At 53.9% G+C, this 10,292-nt stretch overlaps 1 long non-coding RNA gene across 1 annotated transcript; it reads left to right on the top strand.

Annotated features, from left to right (window-relative positions):
* Nucleotides 1-6,866: 6,866 nt before the first annotated feature.
* LOC119096329 (uncharacterized) lies at nt 6,867-9,217 on the top strand. The gene is made up of 3 exons (XR_005094055.1): nt 6,867-7,093; nt 7,726-7,886; nt 8,957-9,217. It is a non-coding gene; the product is annotated as an uncharacterized LOC119096329 (long non-coding RNA).
* The last annotated feature ends 1,075 nt before the right edge of the window (nt 9,218-10,292 follow it).

The following is a 10,292-nucleotide window of genomic DNA, read 5'->3' on the forward strand; positions in this document are numbered from 1 at the left end:
AGACTGAACCGACCCCGCCAGGTTCAGTCGGCGGCACAAAACACGACATAGCTGTCTCAAGTCCACAGAAATGACGGGCCGCTCGAGCGGACGTGCTGCATAGCCCAGCAAGACCGACTAGTGGCTTCCCCCCACAAGCGTACGACACTAGCAGAGATGGGCCGATGATCCATGACCGTCAGCAGCCTGTCCACACATATACTGTTTTGACTGTGTTTGTGTGTGTCTCGAAAGGATTCTGCCTCCGGGGTGCAGCACAGCCATTACACGGTCGATCTACATATGCATCAGATAGCATACCTGGCATGGTGATGATGTCTGGATAGGATATGTCGCAGGTAGTATGACAGCATATTTCCATCAGATAGCAAGTCATAACATGATGTCTTTCTTGTCATGTCAGATAGCATGTAGTCCAGTGGGACCACCCTCAGCGCTGCATCAGCCTCATGCCTCACTCGAGCAAGGTGTTCGTCATTGTTTCTAGTGCTTTTAGCTCGGTGTTTATACTTTGCACGCATATACGGCTTGATATTTATAAAAATAGAGTGACTTCTTTGCAAATGGAATGCGGCTCACAAAAGACCCGAGCAATCGAGTCGAAATGCTCTCGTGTTTTAAGTCAAAACCAATTTGCATGCAAGCACTGCGCATCCGAGCGCCGGCGCCAAGAGATTGGGCAAGCCAAAAAGTCGTTTTGAGTACGTACGTACGATGTGTGTCCAACTATTGCGCTTCATTTAATGCTTTTTCTTCTGCCTATTTTCCCAGGAGTTTTCTGCTTCTGTTGTAATAATGCTGTAAGCTCTTGGCTCACGCGGATTCAGTGGGACACGAATACCACCTGGTGACACCATATCACGGCAGAGCTTCAGTCCATAGCGTCGGGCTGAGGATGAAGCGGTTAAGTGTCAGTGGCAGGCGTTCAGGATTTTTCATAGATGAAAACTGTCTTTTGGCGTGGGAATTTCCGGATTGTTCTGAGAAAACTGGAGTTGGAAAACTTTGTATTTTGTTTTCTTTTTATTAGAGCTGGCTGATCGTAATAGGACTTTTTCGGCCACTAATGATCTTTTCAGAGTTATGAGATGAAGGAGAGTAAAGGGTGGGGGAGAAAATGCATGCATTTGGTAGTTCTCCTCTACGCAGGCTTACCCCGAACAGGGGCCCTCCTCGGGTTTGTGCGGGAATTCAGGCTCTCCCCAGAAGAGCGGGCGAGCACTCCATTCCGCCCATCATTATGGCATACAGCTCGCCCCAGATTGTGCGAGCATTCAGACATCGCAAGGAGTAAGGAGGGGCACATAAGAGGGGGAACTGTTGGATGGCTGCGCTGTGACTTCACTGCCAGACGACGCAACCCGAAACTGTGAAACTGATAGTTTGTTTTTGGGAAACACCTGAACAACTGGAGGCTCGCCACTTCTGCTTCCAGCATAGAAAACGCCTATTTCACAGATGCGGTGATTTCAAAGCGAGTATAGTTACCATACATCATATGTACGGTTACCACACAATTATCTCATCCTCGTCCCATTATAACTTCTGTGCTGCCCTCACTGTTTGGACTCTTCTCAGGGAAACCATGGCAACGCCTTCGACAGTAGCGCCAGCACGCCCGCTGTGGGCGATGGCAGCGCCGCTCCACGGCGACCGGCGGAAGCCTCGTTTGGCGCGCCATCCGAGGCTTCGGATGCGAACACCAGCCAACTCGATGACCTGAGGGGATCCAGCGCCGGTGGATTCGATCCGCGGGATGGTGACCTCACCTGGCAGGACTTCCTCCTCGAGTCCTCCGACGGCGGGGACCCTGCCGCCAGCTCCGGCAACGCGAATGGCCGGCATGACAGGTATGCCGTGCGCGACGGCTTGAGTTGCGTAAAACCTTCCGAAAGGTGGTGGCTGGCCTGGGTCAAACCGCGTCTCCGAAGTACTTGGGGGGCTTAGATTAGGACTGGACGGCGTACACCGGGATCTAGGGATATCCTGACAGGAAAATGTCGATTTAAATGAGAAATCATCACATGAAGATCTGTTCTACAAGCAAAATTGAAGATAGTAAAATTCAACTTTTTGATGATTAAGGAAGCGTGCTCTCCATGCCCCTTCTCCTCCTCCCAGTGATAGCATCCATGACCGTTGGATCCACAAAACTTCCACCAACAGGTGCAGGTACAAACTGGATTGCTTTGTCACAAATAAAATGAATAAACAGTTTTGTCGCCACGTCGCAGGGACGTCTCAGCCAGGTCCGTCACGTCATGCACGTACTGAACGCACATCGCAGAGCTTCATGCTTTGGATACCCTCGCAGGACGCTCACAGGGTAGCTGGCTGCATGCCGCTCTGGCACGCATGTATGCAGTGGACTGTTTTTCTGGTGTCGATTTATTGAGCTCGGTCATCAGCGGTCTGCCCCGGTGTCAGAGCGCGGTGGTGTCCTCAGGGATGGCCTCCAGACTGAACAGTCAAATGCCGAGCACCTCATAGCCGAAAACCCATTGCCGCGGATCTTGGTTGGTACAGTGTTACAGCGTGCCCTATCGCAAGAGAATTGCTCTCAGATCGCTGCAGTCTCCTAGATGAAATTTGCTCGACGTTGTTGGTTTGATTTGAGCTCATATAGTACCTCTTATGATGGTTTTAAGTCCAAAGCAACTTACACAAGCACACAACTTCGAAATATGTACCAAGTCTTCAAAGCTGCAAAAAAGTGAGTCAGATTATTGGAATACTGCAAGACAACGTTAAGACACAGATACTCACGAAGGTTTACATGTGTCACGTAATAGCACGATTCTAGCGTGATGATCTTACCTCATGAGACCCTAGCGTGTTCGGATGCATGTTTGATGGAGATGTAGAGCTGCAGTTAAATAGAGCCGACAGAGCTGCAGCTAGCATTTTGTCTGAACTGGTCATGAAAAATTGTTGGCCGCACATAGTTTGCATGGATTTCAACCAGGACAGGATTGTTCGCAGTTTAGGATAAAATGCAACCAGTGTCAGCTACTCCCGTGCGTATGCGGGCTTCTGCTGTTCCTGTAATGTGGGCCAATGTAATCCAGGCAATGATTTAAATATTGGTATTGCTTATCTAAACGCTATGGAATTTGGACTGCATTGCTTATTGATACATTGGCCCTACCCATCAGCTAAGTTTTTGGAAGGGTGCTCGCACTATTGTGCGAGTCAATAATTCTGAGCGCTTCTTGTGAGAAGTGTCGTGATCTAATTACGACGCCTTACATCTTGTTTCATAATTACCCAGATTCTGCAAACAAACGGTCCCCATGATTTAGAAATACATAATAATTAATAATAAATAACAATTCAAATTATGTCCGATTAAAAACCGTGTAATACAATCGCAGGCCTTCTGCGCAGAACATTCAGAATAATATTTAATTTTCTTGCATCCATGAATCGCATCACGTAAGCGTTGTCTGCTGCGCCGCAGCTGCACCCTGCAGTCTCCCGCTCAAGGTTAGCAGCGAGTGCCCGCTCACTGTACCTGAGCGTGTAGCGTCAGCTGCCATCTCCGTTTCATCATCGCAATGTCCCCGCCTGCTTCAGGGGCCAGGAGCGCAGCGCCCAGCAGCACCATCCGCGAAACAGCGGCGCCCATGAGGCTGGGCGCCCGACGGCGGAGGCCTCCCGGGATGACGTCACCTACCGGCCCGCGGCGTCGCGTGCGCGGGGCCGTGACACAGACTCTGACGTCACAGGCTTTTATCCGGCGGGGGGCGAGAACCGCTTCAAAGGCTTCCGCGACTCCCGAGGCCTCGATCGCGGCGGCAGTGGTGATGGTGGCGCTGCCATTAACCGTTTGACGTCCGAAGATCGCAGCGGTACCTTCAATGACCCGGCCGGAGCGCGCCAGGATGACGCGTCTGGCTTCATGGGTGGTGGCGCGCACCAGGATCTGATGGCCAAGATACGGGACGCCTCCGCGCACGCCTTCGATGGCACCGATGGCGGAGGCAGCCCGAGCTTCGCTCCCTCGAAAGAGCCCGCCTTCAGCGTTCCCTTCCGCCAGCCGGCCGACCGGCGACCGGATGATGACTCCACTAGCGCCCCTGGCGGTGAGGAGTACAACTACAATTTGGACGGCCACCGACAGAACTACGACGACCGCGGGGAGACGCCTCATCGTGATGAGAATGCCGGGCGGCCGGGCGGAGCACTGGAGGGATTCGACGTCTATCGCGAGGCGGAGGAGGAGGAGGAGGCGTACCGCGCCGTGGCCGATGAGGGTGACCCCGGCGAGTACAGCCCGTATCGCAGCGGCGGCGCGCACCGGCGCGCGTACCCCAGCCGCTACCGCGAGGAAGAGGCGATGTACCGCGGCCCCTACGGCACACCGGACGAGCAGGAGGCGGCACTGTACGACGAAACCTTCCCCCGGGTGCTGCGACGCGCCAGGCGAGACAGCGGCAGCCCCGAGGGCCTGGTGATCTACACGGAGCAGGTGCGCAACATTCATCCCGTCATCCATCGTCACCGCAAGGGTGTGCCCCGGCGGCAGCCGGCGACCGGCTCGAAGACGACCATTTTTCGGGGCGACGTGCCGCCCGGCTCCGTGCGGCCGCAGATCCGCCCCCGCCCGACCGGCGCCGGCGCCGGCGCCAGCGCGCCGAAAGCGCCCGCGGCGCTCGTGGGGCCAGGACACGCTCTGAAGGCGCCCCTGAACCCCGCGCAGGTGCAGGCGCTGCTCGAGATGGTGCAGGCGCCGCAGCGCGACGCGAAGAGCGCCGCGTCGTCGTTCACGCCCGGAGTGATCCACAGAGGGTTTCGTGCCCATGCTACCAGCACATCAGATCAGCAGGCGGTCGGTGAGAGGCCGTGCTGACCTCCCCGCGACCTCTACTGATCTCTTTGCGACCCCTGCTGACCTTGCTGTGACCTCTGCTCACACCCCGAGGAGCTTCAACCAAGCGTCAGGTGGTTGTAGCTCATGCTGACCTTCATACGGCTGTGTCTGACCCCGTGACCTCTGGCGACCTGACGTCGGCCGGGTCGCAGCTTCCAGGAAGCGTACCAACCACACTACACCGACTACGGTCGTCAGCAGGGCCGGCAAAAACTACGTACGCCGTCCAACGCGACCCGTACGAACGCTACCTGCCCAGGGAGGACGACAGCGACCCGTATTTCAGGTGAGGGTCGGTCGCGTAACACGTGAGGGGTAAGTTTGTTTTGACCGTTGGCGGTTGCACTGTAGTTTCCAAGTATTATTTATTTATCGAGGTGGGTGGTGGGTAAACAAAGGTGTGACGGTGCTCTAGTGATAACGCTTGAGTCACCTGGTAGGACGCATTTGGGAGTTTCTCGTAAAAGACCGCCTTAACCGTAGCTTAAATGACCGTAAAAGTACGCACAGTTGCCAAACAACGTAAAGAGAAGATTGACGCCAGCGCGTGGTAACAGATGGATCCGGCTCTTTAAAACCTCAACCAACTACCAAATGAAACATTACCATTCGACAGATTACCCTTCTCTCAGACGTTTGTCTGCACCTAAGTGCCGAAGATGACGAGCCGAAGTATGTAGCAACATCGCCGAATATGCACCAGTACATCGTTGACGTAAAATTTTACCCTTCTGGGGATCGAACCCGTGACCCAGCACACTGCACTCGTGCGACAGATATGCCCCGCGTGAAAGCATCCAGCACTTCCACGACGACGAGGATGACGCATCTGGCGGCGAGGAAGGGCACATCCGGCACGACTTCTACGGCCGGCCGCAGCGGACCAGGTCAGGTCAGGGGTCAAAACAAAGAGAAGATTACACTGAGACGGATGCCGCCCCGACAACACTCCCACTCCTTCGGTGCCGGAAGGCAGGTCTCCTGTCCGCTTAAAAAGTTGCCTTTTACTAGATTTTGCCAAGGCACTTGCGTTAAGAAAGGATGTTGTCATGTGTGTTACTGTTATCTATGATTTCATGTCACATGAGAACACCTTTGCAACCTTCAGTGACAAGGCTGTTTGTCCGACACTGCTGATCTAATGTGCCGATTGGCTTGTCCGTGTTAAAACCGCGCATGGTTAAGACTCTTTTCAAATCCACCGCATGGACTTTGTGCGTGAAGTATTGTGCAACTAGATGGATGATGCCATCTTCGAACACCATTACAAAATCATCCACATTGAATGCGCATGACAAGTTTTTACAATTTCTCACGGAAGAAGCACATCTGGGTTGTTCTATGCATGTAAGGAGGAACCCTTTTGGCTTCATCGCACGCGCAGTAGTCCACAACTGTAGACAGGGCTACTTATTCTCAAGTACGACGGCTGCAACCGGAAGTATTCACTCAAGACAGGTTACTGGAGTCCATTCCGCCTCGACGCTGTTTGGAACACGAAACTGGCAACTTGCTGAAGCCTACTGGGGTCAGGACTCGGAAACCCACCGTCCCAAACTGATGGTTAGGCAGATGACGGTGCCCAAAGAATTAGCCCATGAGCTTGAAACGACATTATTTTTTTCAAGTTCGTACCAACAAATTCGCTGCATGCGTGGCGGCACGACTTTGGGGCTGTTGACGGCTGATCCGAGCGTGCCTTGTGTGGAAGCGCGATTTGAAAACTGACACTGTTCGGAAAAATAACGTGATATGCATGTCCTGGTTCTCCTGCATAACTTGCTTGTCTCGAAATGACGTAACATTTTTTTCAGCTACAAAAAAACGTCCGCAAGTAGACTATGATGACTACGAGAACGCTGGTTACCATGGCGACGATCGTCAGGATGAAGACTACCCAGCCGATTACACATATGATGATGAATACTACCCTAGCAACGGACGTCCCGCCGACGGCTCCCGTGGCAAACCGTCGCCCTGACGACGGTTACCGTGGCAACAGTCGTCCTGACAACGGCCGAGTGGGTGACGACTTTTACGAAAAGGATAACGAGACCGAAAATGACCAAGATGAGTACTACAGCGGAGCCTTGAATGGACGCAGGAAACGGCGGAGGCGGTACCCGAAGCGCCACGGTCTCAGATACGGAAATGAAGCGTACGAGGGCGGCGACAGGACGCGCGGAACGGACCGCGATAAGCAATTCAGTCGGAGGGCAGGTAGGTGACATCTGAAAACGACGCAACCGCGGTAATCACTTGGCATACAAAACTTCTCGCGCCGATAGTTGTAAACAGCGAAGATCATTTGTAAGTGTGTCGGCATGAGAGCATGTCGTCTATTCTTCGATGTGAGCAAAGGCGACAACTTGGCGTAAAGCCTGGAGTTACTCTCTAATGTATGCTCTCCGATAGGAGTAAACGTGACAGTATGGCGTAAAGCTTGGAGTTACTCACTCACGTATACTTTCCGACGAGAACAAACACGGTTGCCTGGCATAAAGTCAGGATTTACTCTTTTACGCCTACTTTCGGACGAAAGCAAACGCGACAGCATGGCATAAAGCCTGGAGTTACTCTCTCATATATACTCTCCGACGAGAGTAAACGTGGCAGCATGGCATAAAGCTTTGAGTTACTCCCTTACGTATACTCTCTGGTGAGAGTAAATGTGACAGCGTGACATGGAGCCTGGAATTGCGCTTGGAGGAGGACAAATATCAGTTACCTCAGTCAGAAGACATGAGACTTATTGCAAAATGTATTGAATAAGGATCATAGAAAATAAAGCTTTGATTTATGTGGTTAGACGCTTCACCGAACTAATCTCAGTCCGTCACCTCTTCTTTCAGGAGAGATACAGGAGGAAGCCTCCCAGGGCTACGAAGATACTCGGGAAGCCGTCAGCGATATGCTGGATGCAATGTCGCACAAGAGAAACGACGATAACTGCAAGGAGGTCAAGCGAGACGGCATGACGTGCTTCCAGTGCACCGACTCCGAAGGCATGGAGGTGAATAGGCGAGACGCATGACACACCGTAGCGAGACGCACGACAACCCGTAGCGAGACGCACGACACCCGTAGCGAGACGCACGACACCCTGAGCGAGACGCACGACACCCGTAGCCTGAGACGCACGACACACCCGTGGCGAGACGCATGACACCCGTGGCGAGACGCATGACACCCGTGGCGAGACGCACGACACCCGTGGCGAGACGCACGACACCCGTGGCGAGACGCACGACACCCGTGGCGAGACGCACGACACCCGTGGCGAGACGCATGACACCCGTGGCGAGACGCATGACACCCGTGGCGAGACGCATGACACCCGTGGCGAGACGCATGACACCCGTGGCGAGACGCATGACACCCATGGCGAGACGCATGACACCCGTGGCGAGACGCATGACACCCGTGGCGAAATGCGTGGCACATGTGTCGACATAATGGGATGTTTTGAATGGAACGTTGTACTTTCAGTGACTGCAATGAAAGGCAGAAACATGACTGTAGAGACACACTGGACGTGGTCATGCTATCCTTAAGCCAAGGTGTTTTGGGAGTGTCATAATTATGTCCACAAAAAGTGTCAATCCCGTGGTGTTACGCTCCACTTGGCAACACAGGTGATCTAAAATGCTTTCATTCGTTATCATATGACAGTTTGTTGTTGTACGTAGCCCGGTATTGACAAGTCCAGTCTACCTATTGCACTCAAATTGTAAACAGAGCGTTATATGCTTTGAAAAGATGATGCTGTGAGTGTCTCATAATGCAGCACAACCCGACCGTTTGAACTCAAAGCCGTGTACAAAGGTGGAGCAATCACTTCAACGTATTGCTATTGTGGCGCCAGGTTAAAGACAACCTGGTCAGAAAATAAACGGATTCATACGCAACTGAAATTCGTGGTCTTCAAAGCTATACCAAATGAGCAGAGCCCGGTGGCGGCTTGTACCACACGTCATATATTTTCGCGTTTCGACTTTTGTCGCTGTAAGCTCGCACTTGGAGACGTTTTATGTCGCGTCTTTCCATGCCGTAAACAACACGCATCTCTATATCGTCCCACAGACGGAGGACTGTGCCTACGCCGGCGGTGACCCCGATGGTCGCCACACGAGCTACAGTGTCTCCTCGAGCTACGGCGAAACCCCTCGGAAATCTCGCCCCTCCCGCGACCCTAGCGCCACCTATACACCCGACCGCAGCGACGTTTACCGTCAAGTGAGGCGAGGCAGGAAGAGCCGCTCAGCCGAAGTGCGTGGTGGCGGTCCAGGTGGCGGAAACGGCGCCGATTCTGCGGAGGCCTCGGGCGGTCCGCGCCTCCGTGAGATGATGCGAGGTGGCAGCACCTCTGCTCACCGGTGGCGCCACCTATTGGACGCCAACGGTGGCTCAGACCGGTCGGGGCAGATCCCGATCTGGACGTGGTCACGACTCGGGCTGCGAGTCATTCGAGTTTCGCGGGACGCCAACAGGTGGCCCTGCCGTCGCTCGGAAGGTGAGCCGCCTGTGTGTGGACCAAGGCCGCGTCACACGCAACATCCAGAGGTCAGAGTGGAATCGCCTGGCGCATGCGCATTGACACTGATTTAGCCAAGGATGTACTGCAGAGGTGGGGTGATTTCGCAATAAACGAGCTTGAGGATGGATGTCAAGCTTACTACTCCGTACAGTTATCACCAAAAATCTACACGGTAGACATTGAATTCATTTCAAAAGGCCTGTCAACTTGCTCCATGCTGATTGAGGTTCTCAGTTTTACTACCATTTTCTTCAGAGGCTACGCAAAACAACACCGTCCTGGCCCGGAGCATGGGGCGCGGCGGCACGCCTCGGACGGCGACACTAGCGCCTCTTTTTTCGACCACGAGCGTCGGGAGCGCCGTCTCGCGGCCGAGCTTCGGCCGCTAGCCGGCGGTTCGCCTCCCTTCTCCAGACACCAGTACGACAACCTAAACCGCGCCCGCGCGTACGAGGTGGCCACACTCCGGCGCCGGCACTCCAGCCTCGGACTGGAGCTGGACGTCAGCGCCCGGGACCACTCCGACCGGCACTCTGACCAGCACTCCGGAGTGCAAGACCACGTGCGGGAGCGAGAACCCGGAGTGGAGTTCTTCAGTCAGCATCCCAGAGGTTTCCACCACTTCCCCACGTTTCATTATGTGGAAAGCGACCGGGGCAGGGAGTGAGGAGTGCGGACGCAGCGTTTTGTTTTTAGAATGGCACCGAGCCTATGCGTGCCGACCAAATGCTGATAAAGTTTGGTAGCGAGCAGGGTGCCGTCCTGCATCCTACTACAAACAGGACATAACTTACCTGGCGCCGGAAATGCTGCGGAGTGCCAGACACGGTTTCAACGTTACTGGCTCTGATTCAGTTCCAGCTGAATGCTGGAGCCGTAAGA

Source organism: Pollicipes pollicipes, unplaced genomic scaffold (genome assembly GCF_011947565.3).
Source record: "Pollicipes pollicipes isolate AB1234 unplaced genomic scaffold, Ppol_2.1 Scaffold_2003;HRSCAF=2346_pilon_pilon_pilon, whole genome shotgun sequence".
Classification (NCBI taxonomy): Eukaryota; Metazoa; Arthropoda; class Thecostraca; order Pollicipedomorpha; family Pollicipedidae; genus Pollicipes; species Pollicipes pollicipes.